General features: G+C 41.3%; 1 pseudogene; it reads right to left on the bottom strand.

The window, feature by feature from the left end:
* Nucleotides 1-382: 382 nt before the first annotated feature.
* Nucleotides 383-6,715, bottom strand: LOC100995307 (peroxisomal multifunctional enzyme type 2-like; annotated as a pseudogene).
* Nucleotides 6,716-16,122: the final 9,407 nt, after the last annotated feature.

Genomic DNA, 16,122 nt, shown 5'->3' with positions numbered 1-16,122 from the left:
AGAATAAGGTGAGGAAGGAAATGAAAGAGGTTTTGAATTCATTTTATATGAAGGAGAATTTCTCACCTTGGAGTAGGAATGCTATAGATTTCAAAGCAAAATGTAGGAGAATGGTTTTCGCTTTTTAAAATTTTTGGTCAGGGAGAAGAACATGATTGGAATAGGGCATAGCAAGTTGCAAAAACACTTCTTCAAATTAGTCTAAGGGGATCAGTGACAGCCATGTGACCGAATCAATGTGTACTTTTTTAGTCTTTTTTAATATTCTGTCACTTAGCATCATTCCATGAAATACAGCATACAGCTTTCTTGAAACAAATTTTTTCTTCTGCCTGCTTTTTTATGCCGACTCTACACTCATGTGGTTTTTCCTCTGTGGCTGTTCTTTTGTTCTTAAACATTTTGCCTTTTTTTTTTTTTTTTTTTTTTAATTGAGGTAAGTCTCCTCTGTGACCTAGGCTGGAGTGCAGTGGCACAATCTTGGCTCACTGCAACCTCCGCCTCCCAGATTCAAGCAATTCTCCTGCCTCAGTCTCTCGAATAGCTGGGATTACAGGCGCCTGCCACCACACCCGGCTAATTTTTGTATTTTTAGTAGAGACAGGATTTCACTATGTTGGCAAGGCTGGTCTTGAACTCCTGGCCTCAGGTAATCCGCCTGCCTCAGCCTCTCAAAGTGCTGGGATTACAGGTGTGAGCCACCGCGCCCGGCCTTTTTGCCTTTTTGATGGCATCCTCCTCTACCTTTAGCTTCATGTTGTTCTGCAGAGTTGGTGTGGGGTTCTGTTCTCTTACCAGTCGACACTGTTTTCCCAGGTGGTGTTTTCTACTCTCAAGGCTTTAAATACCATCTGTATATCAACTGCTCCCAAATTTCTATCTCTAGGCCATATCATTTTTCTGAACTACAAGCCCATGTATCTTGATCTTCCCCTGAAATCTGCTGCTCTTCCAAAGTTCCTTGTATCAATAATTCCACTACCATCCATCTAAATGCTGAAACCAGAAACAAAGCTTCTCTCTCCCTTTTTTTTTTTTTGGAGATGGAGTTTCACTCTTGTTGCCCAAGCTGGAGTGCAATGGCACAATCTTAGCTCACTGCAACCTCCGCCTCCCAAGTTCAAGCGATTCTCCTGCCTCAGCCTCCGGAGTAGCTGGGATTACGGGCGCCTGCCACCACGCCCCGCTAATTTTTTTGTATTTTTAATAGAAATGGAGTTTCACCATGTCAGCCAGGCTGGTCTCGAACTTCTGACCTCAGGTGATCCACCCACCTTGGCCTCCCAAAGTGCTGGGATTACAGGCATGAGCCACTGCGCCCGGCCTACACTTGTCCTTTTTAAAGTTCTTTTTCTTACCTCTGGGCTCTTTCATATGCTGTTCTTTTGTCTAGAATGCTCTTTCCTTCTCCTGTACCTATCTAACCTCTATTCCTTATCCTTCATTTATCAGCATAGAAGTCACTGTCTTAGAGAAGTTTTTCTTACCCCTTGAATCTAAACAAGACTTCGTATTTTAACCTCTCATTTAATGTACAATATTTCTATATTACATATTTCATGATTTTTAGCTAGGTATTTTTTTAAAGGTATCAAAGTGGCCTTTATTCATTTAATTTTCCTTTTAACTTTTATAAATGCTATCACAAATTCTAAAAAATCTAGACAAGTGAAAATTTTTTATTATGAAGATATAGATCTAAGAACAGAAGGATAACTATATGCTAGCTTATATATAGTTCCTTGTAAAAATAATGATACATTTAAAAAATAGTAGAAAATGAAAATCTTGGCTGGGCACAGTGGCTCACGCCTGTAATCCCAGCACTTTGGAAGGCCAAGGCAGGTGGATCACCTGAGGTTGGGAGTTCAAGACCAGCCTGATCAACATGGAGAAACCACATGTCTACTAAAAATACAAAAGTTAGCTAGGTGTTGTGGTGCATGCCTGCAATCCCTGCTACTCAGGAGGCTGAGGCAGGAGAATCGCTTGAACCTGGGAGGCGGAGGTTGTGGTGAGCCGAGATCGTGCCATTGCACTCCAGCCTGGGCAACAAGAGCGAAACTGGGTCTCAAAAAAAAAAAAAAAAAAATCTGAAAACTTATCTGACATCTGAAAATGGTAAGTAACTTCCTCTGCGTCTTAGTTCTGATCACTTCTGCAGAAGAATCAAGCATATTTGGGTGAAGAGAGTATTTAATCATTCTGTTTTTATTAATAATATAGTGTGCCCTTCAGAAATTGGTGTAGTCTTTTTTTTTTTCTTTTTTTGAGACTGAGTATCGCTCTGTCACCCAGAGTGGAGTGCAATGGTGCAGTCTCAGCTCACCACAACCTCCTCCTCCCGGGTTCAAGCGACTCTCCTGCCTCAGCCTCCTGAGTAGCTGGGATTACAGGTGTCTGCCACCACACCCAGCTAATTTTTGTATTTTTAGTAGAGACGGGTTTCAGTTGGTCAGGCTAGTCTCGAACTCCTGACCTCGTGATCCACCCACCTCGACCTCTCAAAGTGCTGGGATTACAGGCGTGAGCCACCGCACCCAGCCAGAACCTGGTGTAGTCTTTAAGAATCATCTGAAGTTTCTGGCTCAGCATAATGTTCCCTCTGGCCTTCAGTCTGCCAGTAACAGATGCCTTCTGAGGGTCAAGCTTGCCTAGAACTACCTCCATGAAATCTTCATCTGAAAGTATGCATCAGCAAAACCTTTTCCAGGTTTTGATACACTTTTCCAGAACCACTTTTCAGGTCACTTAGCTGCAATATTTCCACCTTTAGTAATATGCCACTCAAATACAGCATTTACTTTCTTTGCCATCTCACGCCCAACATCCTTAAAAGGCAGTAAGTGACCTTTTTCCTCAAATACAAGGGTATTCTGAAGTTCCTCACCTTCAGAGGGTGTCTTAGCTGAAATATCAGATGTTGGCATAAGATTCACATATGCATTTGAAATGACAGTGTCTCCAGGTCCTTGGACCGTGGTTTGAAAGTGAATTCTGTTTTCTTCCTTCCACATCTCAGTTTGTAGAGTTTGCCCTGGATACACTGGTTTTGCAAAACAAGTCTTAATCACTTTGAATCTTGACAGATTATAAAACATGCCTGGCAAAAAATCTAAATGTACATAATCCATGTACACATAATCCATGTACACATGTCAAAACATGCTAGGCTAGCAAAGTTAGGATCAACGTGTAACAGATTTCAGTTTCTGCTGAGGCAGTACAAAGCAGCCTGATTAAGAGAGATGGTATCTACAAGTATAGCATCAGGTGGTCTATTAGGTATGGCTACAGCTACCTTGACTTTCAGGTCCATTTTCCACCAAAGCCTCCAGAGCCAATGAGAAAGAGAGAGGACTGATTATAGCACATAAATTCCTTCTTAGAATAAGAATAGACATCCATAAGAATTACTACACCAGATCCTTTATCTAGGACATCAGCAACAACTGTTTCACATTTTCATTTTCCTGCTCTAGGAAGTGGTTTATATAACTGCAAGTATTGTTCCCCATAAAGAACCTTTGCAAAGTTCCTTGAAATCCCAGGAACTTCTGCTAATTCTCCACCCATTATCGATTTCTGACTTATGATAACTCCAAAGGTAGGCAAACAGAAGAAATCAGAGCTTCTTTCATGAACAAATTTAAAATCTTTTGGATCCTTGATTGATGCTCCCACTCCAAGGTCATACATAATAGCTTCCAGTTCTGTATAAGCAGAAGAAAATGGAGGGAGTTTATGGCCAATAGCTCCAGCAAATCCTGATGTTGCTGTAGATGTTGCATGACTGATATGATTTGTTGAAACTCCTCCTTCTGAATCTATTTTACTTAGAACTACAATGATACTGCCAGTTGATTTCTGGATACTCTGAGGCTTGCTGGCATTCTCGAAGTCACATGTCTTCTTCCAGTTAGCCTTCACTGCTTCAGCAGTCATCGGCTGATTTTGTCTTACAACCACTCCAAGGGTCCGGTCCCAGAATAATTTTCCAATCCATCCTGCTCCAACCTCAAACAAGCCCCCATTCTCCTCACAACTCTTGGCAAAGCCGAAGGACCAGCGATGCTACATAATCTGGCTTTAGGGCTTCCACAAAATCTTCAGGCATAATCGAGTCAACCCTGATTCAGCATTAGGAGAAATAGTGTTACAATGAATGTTGCTTTTCCTGCCTTCAACTGCAATAGAATTTGCAAGGACCAGAAGACCCAACTTCGCAGCACTATAATTTGCCTGGCCAAAGCTGCCATATATTCCTGAAGCTGATGAAGTGATAATGATCCTTCCATATTTCTGCTTCTTCATGTGATCCCATGCTTTCCAGGGTCACTTGGAATGAGCCCCGCAATTGAACTCTGTGGATGATATCCCAGTCTTCATCACTTATCCTAGCAAAAGAACGGTCCCTCAGAATTCCAGCATTGTTGACCACAACATCTATTCCAAAAGCATCCAGTGCTGTCTTTACAACCTTCTCTTCTGTTTTCACTGAATCATAGCTGGCCACTTTTCCACCTTTGTCTTTTATTTCCTCAACAACCTTATCAGCAACTAAGGATGCTTTACCAACTTCCTCTTAAATAATTCACAACAATTAGTGCTCCTTTTTCTACGAAAGCCAGGGCATAGACTGGGAGCAGTCCTCCCTACACCAGTGACCAGTATCACCAGCTGTTGAAACTCAGTGGTGAGACCATGAGTCCAGCCTGCAGTGACACATACTTTGACTAGGTTTTGTTTTTTTTTTTTTTTTTTTTTGAGACGAAGTCTCGCTCTTGTCCCCCAGGCTGGAGTGCAATGGCGCAATCTCAGCTCACTGCAACCTCTGCCTCCTGGGTTCAAGTGATTCTCCTGCCTCAGCCTCTGGAGTAGCTGGGATTACAGGCGCCTGCCACCATGCCTGGCTAATTTTTGTATTTTTAGTAGAGATGGGATTTCACATATTGGCCAGGCTGGTCTCGAACTCCTGACCTCAGGTGATCCATCCACCTCAGCCTCCCAAAGTGCTGGGATTACAGGCGTGAGCCACTGTGCCCGGAGACTAGGTATTTTTTAATGCTTATTTATTTAATATTTGTCTCACTATGAGATCATAGGCTCTTTAAGGTCAGGAACTAAGTTTGTTTTGTTTTGTTTTATGATTATAGATCTAGCACCTACCACAATCAATTCCCAGTTGGCACTAAATAGGTATCAGTTGACTTAATTGCTGGATAAATAGATAAGAGGATTAAGAAAGCAGAATAGAAAGATATGAGTTTACTAAGAAATGGAGGCACATATAGCTACAGTGAAGGGAAGCCCATACTTCAGAAGGAGAGAAGGATCTTGCTAATAATGGCTTATTTTTTAAAAGATACAAGATCATCTTGATTATATTTTTAGAAGCTGCTTCTGTTAGATTTATCTCATTCCAAGGCCATGAAAGAACAAATTTTCAGTTTGATTTGCTTACAGTTAATTGTTTACATATTGGGCACCTTCCTGAGATTGAAATCCATTTAGTTATGACTGTATATTCTACGCTTTGCATAGTCAGTCAGCAAAATAACTGCAGAAAGGACTGAAAGGTTGTGGGAGTTTTGTTTTGTTTTTTACTAGCTCTGGGAACAAGTATAAAATACCAAGAAATATTATATTTATATAAAAATATTGATAAAAGAAGAGAGCATCCAGCAGTTAATTAAATTATTAGGTTAAAAACAGATGGGGCCGGGCGCAGTGGCTCACACCTGTAATCCCAGCACATTGGGAGGCTGAGGCAAGCCAATCACCTGAGGTCAGGAGTTCAAGACCAGCCTGGCCAAAATGATGTAACCCTGTTTCTACTAAAAATACAAAAATTAGCTAGGCGTGGTGGCGCATGCCTGTAATTCCAGCTACTCAGGAGTTTGAACCTGGGAGGTGGAAGTTTCAGTGAGCTGACATCACACCACTGCACTCCAGCCTGGGTCACAAGGTGAGACTCTGTCTCCAAAAAAAATAAAATAAAATAAAATAAAATAAAAACAGATTGGTTTTTGCTGGACACAGTGGCTCATGCCTGTAATCCTAGCTCTTTGGGAGGCTGAGGTGGTAGGATCGCTTGAGGCCATGATTTTGAGACCAGTCTGGGCAACATAGCAAGACCCATCTCTACAAAAATAATAGTAATAATACTTCGCCAGGTGTAGTGGCGCATGCCTGTAGTCCTAGCTACTTGGGAGGCTGAGGTAGGAGGATCACTTGAGCCCAGGAGTTTGAGACTTCAGTGAGTCATGATTGCCCTACCACGCTTCAGCCTAAAATACAGCTCTAAAAAAAAACAAAAATAAAAAACAGATGGGTTTTATTGGTTAAGATTCTTTGGTTGTAAGTAACAGAAATCCTCTAACTTTAGCAAAAAGGCACATTTTTGAAAGGATGTAAATTACCTCATGGATGTTTAGAACAACCAAAGGTCAATGAGAGGGAACTAGTCCTGCTTCAAGCCCTTGGCTGAAGTTCCTAAAATAGTTGCCATTAATGTGACTTGACAAAGACAAAGCCACCCAGGCTCAGTGATTCTCTGTTCTAGACTTCATAGTACCCTCCTGGTTCCAAAGAATTGGACTGGTCCTGATGTCCACCCTAGTTCCTGCCAGAGACCAATGTCACATAATTTAGACATTATTAGGGGAAACCCATATTATAAGAAAGTGTGACCTTGGCAGGCGACCCGGGAGTTGTCTGCCACAAAAGTTTAACAGATAAAATTTGCTGACTTACTCTCTCATGTCCATTTGAGCCAATTATTTGATACATACGGTGAACACTCACCTTGTGTGCAGTTTATACACAGTATCTCATTCATCCTTACAATGGCCATAAAAGGCCTAGTAGGTAGGTTCTAGTATTATTTTTCTTTTACAAATAAAGAAACAGATGCTGAGACTGATTAAGTCATTCACTCACTATCACACATAAGTGGCAGAAGCAGGACTTAAATGAGGTGTCTGTGACTCGAAACCCATGCTCTTAACAACCTTCCTTGAACAGACACTGTATGGCTTTGGCACTCAGCATTCCAGTATGCGCCAGTGGCAACTCCTGCAAATGTTGGTAACCCTACACCTGAGGGTTTTCTCGTGACTCACGGTGGAGGTGGTCTGGAAGTGGCAAAGAGTTAACACCCCTGTGAGTAGCTTCTGGCTAGACATAGATGGGAGTTGGTGAATAATGCCCCTGTTCCCTTGGCCCTTTGGTGGGATATCTCTGAGCTGTGTTCTACACTTTATCTCTAGGTTCTCCATTAGAGTTGAGCACGAGGTCCCACAGCAGCAACCGGCTAGAAACTGTACCGTTGCTAGCTTCCTTCCCTTCCCTTTCTTATATCCCCACTCCCCTACTCATTCTTCTTGGCATCACCTCCCAAATGAACCACTTGCCCTCATATCCTTTACTCAGGGTCCGTTTTAGGGGCAGCCCAACCTAAGACACCCACTCTCTTTAAAAAATAAAAGTAGGAAAAATTAAATACTCCAACAATAACTTTTTAAAGGTTTCGCAGCTACCAAACCTCACAAACCAGCATTAATATCCCCAATATTTTATGGTGGAAGCATTACAATTTTATTTTCAAATTTCTTCCCATTTTAAAGACTGTTTTATTTATGGCAATGTTAAATTGTGCTTCTAAGAGGGAAAATCTGGAAGTTTTGTGTTTAGGCTATGTAATTTTAGTGTGCAAAGGTTGGAAATGAAATCACTACATTTGAGCCATCAACCCTGCCAACATCCAAGCTCTGGCTGGGAGTCAGAGAACAGCACTTAACATGCAGCGAGAGGGCTCCTGAAATACTTCTACCTTCACAGCACATGCTGAATCAAAATGATTTAAATGCCCAAAAGATATGGAACTAAAATATTTAATAGATCAAAGGGAGCCAGACATGAGTACTCTGGACATACAGACATTGTGAGCTACAAGTATTGATTTAAAGGACCATTGTGAAACTTCAACAGGCTTGAAGATTGACTTGTGAGGAAAAAGGGGGGCTTGATGCAAGAGATAATGTATTCATGAAATAATTTGGAAACTGATTACGTGTGATGAATCCTAATTATAGCTATTTACTCTGGTGAATATTTAGGAAAATCAGGATCTTAAAAAAGACACAAGCTTTTGCTTTAATTATTTAGGAAGAAAAATAAGTTACCCCCAATTTTATGTTCTGTAATTTTTTTTTCATTCAGTTTACATGTTTTATATTTAGGACCACTACATATGTCTCTTTTCTGTTTCTTCCTTAAATTTTTCTTAAGTCTTTTTTCCCATCCCACTAGGGAGAAAATGTAAATTACCATCAACCAAACGAATTCCCTGGTTTCTTCTGAACCTTCACCTCACAGCTGTTGCATGAAATATAATCACTAAAATACTAGCTAAATGAAAAATGTCTACCCAAAAAGACTTTAAAAAATATTCTTAGACCAAATAACCTTGAAGGAGAATAGGCAGAGACAACTACACATTTTCTTTCATCTAAAAATAGCCAGTTTGGAAATACACTGAAATGCTAATAGTGGCTAGGAAGGGAGAAACATAAATGGATTCTCATCTCTATTTTTTAATGTTTCTGTAGTGAATATATTCCTTTGTTCATACAAATGTTTTATAAAAATTTAAAAATTGCTTTTAAGCCAAAATTCTTATTTTGTTATAAAACCCGAAATATCTTAAAGGCGGGCCAAAAAAGATCAGAAAAAAAATCCTTGTGTTTGTAAACTGAAAAATTTAAAAATATAAAATAAATTTAAATATAAAATACAAATAAGTATAAATAATAAAATTTAAATATAAAATATTTAAAAATCTTATATTTTTATATTGTCCCTCAACTGTCTTTGGGCGAGTATTTTTCAAGAAAGTTGTTAAAAGTCTACAAATCTATCTGTATGATCAGAAAGGTGTTTAACCTTTGGGTATATGTGTAACATAAGCACAGCAATATATTATCTTGTTAGCTGTAAACTGCATACTTGCAGTTTCATATCTGGATGCATAAGCTATGAAACAGGAGTGAAATAAATGTGTGAGTAGACTACAAATTGAGAAATTAACTTAGTGAGAAGTCCAAGCTAATCAGTCTATATTTTTAAAAATTGATTTAATATTCTAAAAGCATATGTAGTAACACCTAGGTCTATATTTTCAATTTTTAACATTCATAACTAAAATGAGATCAAGGTAGCTAAAATATATTACAAATGACAAGACCCAACACTAATTTAAGTTATGATTAGGGATTTTTTTTTTTTTTTTTTTTTTGAGACAGGGTCTTGGTCTGTCACCCAGGCTGGAGTGCAATGGCGTGATCACTGCTCACTGCAGCCTTGACCTCCCAGACTCAAGTGTTCCTCTCACCTCAGCCTCTCAAGCAGCTGGGACTACAGGCATGTGCCATGGGGCCTGGCTAGTTTTTTTATTTTTAGTGGAGACGAGGTCTTACTTCAAGACCCAGGCTGGTCTTGAACTCCTGAACTCAAGCGACCCTCTAGCCTCAGCTTCCCCAAGTGTTGGGATTACAGGCATGAGCCACTGAGTCCAGTTGGGGTATTTTAATTATAGTCATGAGGGCAGAGACTGTCTGTTTTGTTCCATAAATATGTGCTAAATTTATGTATATATAAACATATAAGCTATATTAAAGACCTACTGTGTGCAAGGCATTAGGAAAGATACAAATATGAATGCAATATGGTCCCTGCCCCCAAAGAGCTTATAATACAATAAAATATGTCAAGTTGCGTCTAAATCTAATGTAAACATCCAAACTGCATCATACCTCACCAAAGAGTTTAGGTTTGCCTTGACTTTTACTTATTTTTTTGGCAACGGAGTCTCACTCTGTCGCCCAGCCTGGAGTGCAGCAGTCCTGGCTCACTGCAACCTCTGCCTTCTGGGTTCAAGAGAGTTTCCTGCCTCAGCTTCCCAAGTAGCTGGGATTACAGGCGCACATCACCACGCCCGGCTAATTTTTGTATTTTTTGTAGAGACGGGGTTTTGCCATGTTGGCCAGGCTGGTCTTGAACTCCTCACCTCAGGTGATCTGCCTGCCTCGGCCTCCCAAAGTGCTGGGATTACAGGTATCTCCCACCGCGCCCAACCTGCCTTGACTTTTTTAATCATCCAAGGCACAGAAGGATGGACTGTAGGCTTTACTGTGTGGTGGAAAAGGAGGGCCTGTGGAGTCAAACATGTGTTTCAATCTTCTTGAATAGGTTCTCCAAAAAAGATGCCTTTTGTTAAGGTAACATGGAAGAAACATTTACTGCTCACCAAAATACCTATTTGCTCTACCACATTTCCCATAACTAGCCACATTTCTTGTATATGGCCAAAAAGAGGAAGCAGCCTGGGTCCCTGAGTCACCACTTAGAAGCGAATCGCCCTAGAGAATCACTGAGGGCCCAAAGAAGCCTCGATGACTGAAAAGTTATGTTAAGACTGGGTATTTGGGGTTTGTTACAGCAGCATAGCCTAGCCCGTTCGGACAAATAGAGATAATGTGTTCACATGATGGTTGTTGACCTTCTGATGGAAAGATCTCCAGCCCTACCAGCGTCCTGCAACCCAATATTTGAACTTCTGCCTCCACAATTTGTGGAACTTGAGCAAATAAATCTTATGCCCCAATTTTCTTATCTACAAAATGGGGGATGTAGTATTAATACTCATAGGATTGCTCTGAAAATTACATTAGATTATATAGAAAAGTACTGAGCTCAGAACCTGGCAGGTAGAGGTTCTTCATAAAAGTTGGTTACCTCCCTTCCCCCTTGAATGAGGCCAGTGGTTCTCAAAACTGACTGCATTTTGGAATCATCTGGGAAGCTTTTTAAAAACAAAACAAAAGAGTGCCTGTATCTCACCATAAACTGAATAAATCAGAATCTTCGGGGGGGTAGAGCTGGGGTGCAGATTTTTTTTCTTTCTTTGAATAGACCAATAAAAAATAGATGTTTTCAGAAAACACCAGGTGATTCTATTGTCTAGCTGAAAACCATTGCCTTCGGCAATGTGGAAACAAAATGCTATTTGATTAAACATAAGATAAACTCGCCATAATATAAAAAGCCTTCAAAAAGTAGCCAGTATGACCACCCTTTTCATAGACTTGGAACTTTAAAAAATTACAAACCACAGAGAGTCAGTAAGTAGTTACTGAATATTCTTAGGGACTGAAAGACATTCGGAAATGCAGAACTGTGGATAAGCCCAGGAAAGAACAGGCTGAGATACTACTTGCATTTTGTAGTTTATAATGATTACTGTTTTCCTCCTACTATGGGCTGAATTGTGACTCCCTCAGAATTCATATGTTAAAGCCCTAACTCCCAGTGCCTTAGAACGTGACACAGGTTGGACACAGGGTCTTTGCAGAGGTCATTTAAAATGACGTCAGGAGGGTAGATCCTAATCCTGTGTACTGGTGTCCTTATAAGGAGAGCAAATTTGAACACCAACATATACAGAGGGAAGATGATGTGGAGACGCAGGGAGAAGATGGCCATCTGCAAGTCAAGGAGACAGGCATGGAAAAGATCCTTCCCTGATAGCCCTCAGAAGAAACCTCAACCCTGGCTAGGCGCAGTGGCTCACGCCTGTATTCCCAGAACTTTGGGAGGCCGAGGCGCGCAGATCACGAGGTCAGGAGATTGAGACCATTCTGGCTAACACGGTGAAACCCCGTCTCTACTAAAAATACAAAAATTAGCCAGGCATAGTGGCGGGCGCCTGTAGTCCCAGCTACTTGGGAGGCTGAGGCAGGAGAATGGTGTGAACCTGGGAGGCGGAGCTTGCAGTAAGCCGAGATTGCGCCACTGCACTCCAGCCTGGGTGACAGAGCTGGACTTTGTCGCAAAAAAAAAAAAAAAAAAAAAAGAAATGTACAGAGAGGAGATGGATTTTATAAGGTCCTTGAAATTGAGTCCTTTCACTATTTGATGGAAAGGTAAACTCAAATTGTAGAGAAGGCGACGTATGTCCAGGAGATGTAAAGCGTTGTCTTTGCTGGCTCACAGCCATCTTCTGAAGGAACCGTCGTTGCTTACAGCCTCTGCTGCCCAAGTAAAACTGCTCTTTCCCCACAAGACTGGCTTCCCCTCCTAACCTGGCAGATTGCACTAAGCTGACCTTTTAAGAAGAAATGTGCTGGACCAATCAGGTTCTCTCTTTAGATTTGGGAATTGGGGCATTAACTCTAATGAACAGAGCTCAACAGTCATGTTGGACTCCTTGGCTGAGGCTACTTAGCCAGGCCATGTTCTCGAGGAGACTTAAAAGGAGTCAAGAGGCCAGGCGCGGTGGCTCATGACTGTAATCCTAGCACTTTGGGAGGCCGAGGTGGATGGATCACATGAGGGCGGGAGTTCGAGACCAGCCTGACCAACATGGAGAAATCCCATCTCTACTAAGAATACAAAATTAGCAGGGCATGGTGGCCCATGCCTGTAATCCCAGCTACTGAGGAGGCTGAGGCAGGAGAATCGCTTGAACCTGGGAGGCAGACGTTGCCGTGAGCCGAGATTGCGCCACTGCATTCCAGCCTGGGCAAAAAGAGTGAAACTCTGTCTCAAAAAAAAAAAAAAAATTTTAAAAAAGGGAGTCAAGAGAGGAGACGATGGAGTAGACCTGCAGGGTCAAAGAGTAGCTTTCATTCCTGGATTGAGCTAGCTTAAGAAAGTTTCGGTACCTCACAACCAGAACTATGTTGACTGAACAGTATGAAATCAAGAGTAAGAAAATCAGGGCTAACGTCCTTCCCTGAGGAGCCACATAAATCAGCCTGGTCTCTCTTCCATGCAAATTCATAAGACTTTCAGGCTGGAAAGACCATAGAGAGCATCATCAGGCTGATATTTTCTGGGAAGTTAAGGTAACTTTTCATCAACTATTAACCCTTTGATATAGGACACAACAATTGTAATGTTATCTTCATTTTACAGATGAGTGAAAACATAGACAGGTTAAGAAACCTGCCTTCAGTCACATAGTGTGGTAACTCAATGACAGAAATGGCCACAATTATTTGCCGTTCCCGTAACCTCATCCTTTGCAATGTGACTTTGCAGCTGCTTTCAAGAGGTGGGATCAAGCGGAAAATGGCAGTGCACGCCTGTAGTCCTAGCTACTCGGGAGGTTGAGGCAGTAGGATGCCTTGAGCCCAGGAGTTCAAGGCTGCAGTGAGCTATGATTGTGCCACTGCACTTCAGCCTGGGCAACAGCAAGACCCTGTCTCTCTCTCTAAAAAAAAAAAGGAGGTGGAATCAGGGCTGGCTCTGTGATTGGCTTTGGCCAGCAAAATGTGGCAGAAATGACAGTTATGTCAGCTCTGAGCCTAGGCTTCAAGAGATCTTAAAGGCTGCTTCTGGCTTTCTTGGAACACTGTGGCTGCTTGTGAATGAGTCCAGGCTATTCTACTGGAAGATGAGACAAAGTGGCCCAGTTCCTGCTGTGATCAACAGCCAGCCATCCACTGAAGGTGTGGCTGAAGCTGTCCTGCATAAGCCAGCCCCTGGATATATGAATGCAGCTGTCCAAGACCAGGCAGCCCCCAGACAGCCCACCTGCTGACCACAGATGCCTGAGCAAGTCCAGCCGAGATCAGCCAAACCTGCTCCAGTTCAGAACTACCCAGATTAGCAGACTCAACCAGCTGACCCACAGACCTCTGAGGTAACTAATTGCTTCATTTTTTAAGCCACTAAATTGTGGTGGGTTTGTACTTCTTGATACAGTTAGCAAGTGGCAGAGAATCTGGGATTTGACAGTGACCATCTGACTTCAATGACAGTGAATGCTCTCAAATCCAGTGCACACTGTAGCTTGGCGAATGCAATGCCTTCTTTCTTAGAAGCAGTGTATGTAACATCTTTATTAGGATTTAGGACTGGTCAGGATGGATTCAAAATCCAGCTTACTTATCCTGGGTAGGTTAATCTCTCCAAACTTTAGCTTCCTCATATGTTAACTGCAAACAATACCCACTATCTCACAGAGATACTAGGAGGGTATAATGGGATAACATATCTAAAGTGCTCAGAGTTTAATGAGCTGTGACCTTTCCTAGAATATGGAAAGTCTGCAATGGGTCCGAAAGTTCTTATTGACTGAAGGCATTTCCTTCCCAGTGTTGATGTCCATGTAACTGACAATTTTAGGAATGGTATTTCTTTTCAGAGTTTTTGTAGCTTGTAACCCTTAGTTATTTCTACAAGAAATTTTTCCTTAATTATAAGCGTTTGTTTAGACGAGTATTTCTCAAAGTCTGCAGCTGCATGTCAAATGCAGATTCATGGCCTCGTCCCAGACCCACTGAATTAGACTCTTCCAGGAGTGGGGTCTGAGAATCTATTTTTAAAGAAAGTTCTCCATAATTTTCATGAACATTAAAGTTTAAGGACTGCTACTTAGACTTCTCTGCAAAGACTGAAACACAGTGAATTATTGCATTTTCTCACTCTAGCATTGCTTTCTAGTGGAGGAGTGTTCCCTAGGGTTATTTGTATGCTACATTTTTATGTTAAAAAATAGATACTGCCACTTTTTCCTTAGAAGTCATGCTGATACAGCCACTAAGGTTTTTTTGGTTGTTTGTTTTTTTTGAGACAGAGTCTTGCTCTGTCACCCAGGCTGGAGTGCAGTGGTGCACTCTTGGCTCACTGCGGCCTCTGCCTCCCGGGTTCAAGCGATTCTCCTGCCTCAGCCTCCTGAGTAGCTGGGACTATAGGCACATGCCACCACGCTCGGCTAATTTTTGTATTTTTAGTACAGACAGGGTTTCACCATGTTGGCCAGGATGGTCTCGATCTCCTGACCTTGTGATCCACCTGCCTCAGCCTCCCAAAGTGCTGGGATTACAGGCGTGAGGCACCCTGCCTGGCCAAGACACTAAGTTTTGGTGGATATAGAGTTACACACCAATGAATGCATCAACCCAGATGACACTATGATTAAAATATAAAGTGTATCAATGTGTTACTCTTTGAATGAATACTGGAAAATCAGTTTTCCTCTCTGTTTTTCTTGTTTTGCATCTATAGTCCTGTAGTACTATATATGGTCCTATGCTAGAAGTAGAGGGAAAGAGTGGAGTGGGAAGGAATTTTACAAGTACCAAGAATATTGACTTGTTTTTACTGTTGTTACTACCAATAACATTATTATTTTCACAGAGCAAGCACTAAGAGAAACAGGAAACGGCTTGACCCCTAAACTGCCTTAGAAAGTTTATTCAGCCTGAACTAGTTTTAGTAGGAACATTTTTGTTCACCTTCTAATGTAGCCATTACAGAAAATAGTGGGAGCACTTCACTAGGGCTAAATTCTTAAGTTCACCTAACTGTAGTCAAAAGTTTAAAGTGTCTTAGTTTGATGTCTTTTTGGCTGGTCTATTTCATGGTATCATGTTTTTAAAAAGACTTTTTCACAAAAAGTGGAAAAAGGAAAAATAATAACAGAAGGGAACTACTACAAAAAGTGCTGTTGGAAGCCTATTCCTCTTCAGATGACACCAGAGCTTAGAACTTTTTATCCAAAGCTCTTCATTTCCTACCAATATTTTTTTTTCACTGTTCCAAAGGTGGAAGAGGCTCTGAATAGCAAAAGTGCTGTGCTTTTTAAAACCTGCTGAACAACTTCTATCTCTAAGAGTACTGAAGTTTTGCCATACCAGTTTGAGTATGACAAACTGCAAAACATATGCATAAAAAAATCTAGACTTCTAATTGTGCCAATCCATGGTTAAAAAAAAAAAAACTCCTGGAGCCACGCAGCTGTTAAAATCCATCATATTTACAATTTTTATAAATGAATTTATTTTAATAAAAACAAGTTACTCTGTGAGCCTGATCTCTAAGCAGATTTATGTGGGCTGGCACAATCTGCTATGCTAAACATATATTCATATTGCTTAAGTCTGCAACCAGTTTTTTTTTTTTGAGTGGTGATGATAACAGTCTTGCTTTGTAGAAGGATACCAAGTAATTGGCAGCAATTCAGCTAAGGACATTGTTCTCAGCACTGTGTTTTCTTGGACAGAATTGCCCTGTGGGCATGACCCTAAACTGGGAGAATTCTGGACGGCTGGC

Source organism: Pan paniscus, chromosome 7 (assembly GCF_029289425.2).
Source record: "Pan paniscus chromosome 7, NHGRI_mPanPan1-v2.0_pri, whole genome shotgun sequence".
Classification (NCBI taxonomy): domain Eukaryota; kingdom Metazoa; phylum Chordata; class Mammalia; order Primates; family Hominidae; genus Pan; species Pan paniscus.
The sequence above is the reverse complement of the archived record's forward strand: the minus strand, read 5'-3'. Positions and strand labels throughout refer to the sequence as shown.